Source organism: Schistocerca cancellata, unplaced genomic scaffold, assembly GCF_023864275.1.
Source record: "Schistocerca cancellata isolate TAMUIC-IGC-003103 unplaced genomic scaffold, iqSchCanc2.1 HiC_scaffold_528, whole genome shotgun sequence".
Lineage (NCBI taxonomy): Eukaryota > Metazoa > Arthropoda > Insecta > Orthoptera > Acrididae > Schistocerca > Schistocerca cancellata.
The window spans coordinates 45,001-47,500 of record NW_026046542.1 but is presented as its reverse complement, the minus strand read 5'-3'; the positions used below and the strand labels follow the sequence as shown (position 1 = coordinate 47,500).

General features: G+C 56.9%; 1 non-coding gene across 1 annotated transcript in view; it reads left to right on the top strand.

Annotated features, from left to right (window-relative positions):
• The first annotated feature begins 2,423 nt into the window (after positions 1–2,423).
• LOC126129254 (small subunit ribosomal RNA) overlaps positions 2,424–2,500 on the top strand; it is a 1,909-nt gene continuing 1,832 nt past the window's right edge. Inside the window, exon 1 of the ribosomal RNA XR_007527217.1 lies at positions 2,424–2,500. This exon is cut by the window's right edge and continues 1,832 nt beyond it. This is a non-coding gene — a ribosomal RNA (small subunit ribosomal RNA).

Genomic DNA, 2,500 nt, shown 5'->3' with positions numbered 1-2,500 from the left:
CCCAAGTTGTGCCTTAACCTAACCCAAGTTGTGCCTTAACCTAACCCAAGTTGTGCCTTAACCTAACCCAAGTTGTGCCTTAACCTAACCCAAGTTGTGCCTTAACCTAACCCAAGTTGTGCCTTAACCTAACCCAAGTTGTGCCTTAACCTAACCCACGTTGTGCCTTAACCTAACCCAAGTTGTGCCTTAACCTAACCCACGTTGTGCCTTAACCTAACCCACGTTGTGCCTTAACCTAACCCAAGTTGTGCCTTAACCTAACCCACGTTGTGCCTTAACCTAACCCACGTTGTGCCTTAACCTAACCCACGTTGTGCCTTAACCTAACCCACGTTGTGCCTTAACCTAACCCACGTTGTGCCTTAACCTAACCCACGTTGTGCCTTAACCTAACCCACGCTGTGCCTTAACCTAACCCACGTTGTGCCTTAACCTAACCCACGTTGTGCCTTAACCTAACCCACGTTGTGCCTTAACCTAACCCACGTTGTGCCTTAACCTAACCCACGTTGTGCCTTAACCTAACCCACGTTGTGCCTTAACCTAACCCACGTTGTGCCTTAACCTAACCCACGTTGTGCCTTAACCTAACCCACGTTGTGCCTTAACCTAACCCACGTTGTGCCTTAACCTAACCCACGTTGTGCCTTAACCTAACCCACGTTGTGCCTTAACCTGCTCTGTAATTGGCATATGACACGTTACATTAATCTAGTGTTGTCTAACCACAACCCTCTGAATATAGTTCGCTACTCGCACCGCCCACCCTCTTGTGTATCGTTTCATGTTCAACACTTCGCAAGTGTTGCTTACTTTTTACATGCTCCCGCTGTACACTGTAATGTGGACGACTGCAGGATGTACATCGCCCCCCCCTCCCCCCCCCCTGCCTTCGCACGCTGGTCGTTCAGGTGCTTGCGTGTTCAATGCCCTTCGCAGCTGTTCACTGGCATTCGCATGTCGAAGCGCTCAGTCTACGTCGTGGTACGGCCTGTGTCCACTGTCCGCTGATGTCGTAAGCTTAACCCTCACATTGTACTGCACATAGGTCCGTATGTACTGAATGATACGCTGTGGCACATGTGTGACCGTACAACGACTGCGCCCAACAACAGCGAACCATACGGTCCAAATGTTGTGCACTCAGCCACGTGCCGTCTCCCCATAACAGCTACATTGCAGTGTGGTACGCCATAGAGACGTGTGGGAGTAACGGACGCCCTGGATGGCGATCAGCATGAGCCGTCTGTTGATGTAGTGGCGCGTGTATTCAAACGTAGTCGTCTCTTCTCACACAGTGTGATAGCATGGTGCACCGCGTTCCACATCTGCGACATGGTACAGATGCTGGTTGACAGTCGGTGTCGTAATGGACATCGCATACGTAGGGGGCCACCTCCCACGTGTTCTCTAGTCGTGCACATTTTGTTGCGTGTATGTGGGCAGACGTAGTGTGTCGTGGCACCTAACAGACAGGTATGCAATAATCGTTGCATTTGCAAACTGGGATGGACGTCTACGTTTGCTGGTGACGTTACGCAAATGAACAACTGGTAAACCCATTGTGGTGCGGTTGTTGTTGCTGGAGGTAAATCAGTAAGGGCAAATCTGTGTGTGAAGCGATACGCGGCGGTGGCTGGGTGGGACCGTCCCCGGCCGGTGAGGGGGGGCCGCCCGGCGTGCTGGCCGCGCGGTGCGTGGGCGCACGCGCTACAGCCGGCTGGTGGGGGCGCCCAGTGGCAGGCGCGCCGGCCGACGGACGCGGCAGGCGGCGCAGCTGCGCGCCGGGGCACCCTGCGCGCGGCGCCGGGCGGCCAAAGTGGGTCCTCGCGGGCCCGGTGCGAAGCGCGGTGGACATCTGCAGTGTGCTGGTCCGACTGAGGACTGTGTGCGTTGAGGATGCGCCGCCGCCCGGCACTCGGCGCCGCGACGCCGTCTGCTGCTCGGTCGCCCCAGCGGTTCTCGCTGGTGGTTTGTATCGCAGTTGTGCAGACGTGTTGGCACGTGCGCTGTGCTGGGAGAGTTCGCTTCGGCACCCACGTGGGGCCTTTGCCCTTCTGTGGCGCTGGCGTTGGAGCTGCCGGTCACCGTAGGTGGCGCGTGTTGTCTCCCGCCGGCAATGCCACGACAGCACGCTCCCGGGCCTCTGTCGGCAGCGGCAAGCTCAGTTGGGAGCACGGGTGGTCGCACCTAAAGCGTCTACTCGCCTAACTCCGGGCGATTGCGCCTCTCTCGAACCCGACCAAGTACTTAGGACGGCGCTGCGCGCCGCCGGGACCTGAGAGGGTTTCGAGGTGTATTGTGCAGGGGAGCTCAGCCTCCTCCTGTTTGCAGAATAATTGAGCGGACGCTTGCGTGTTCGCGCGGGCCCCTGGGACACACTCCCGGGCGGCCGGCTGCTCAGCTCTAGTTGACGCAGCTCCCTGGTTGATCCTGCCAGTAGTCATATGCTTGTCTCAAAGATTAAGCCATGCATGTCTCAGTACAAGCCGCATTA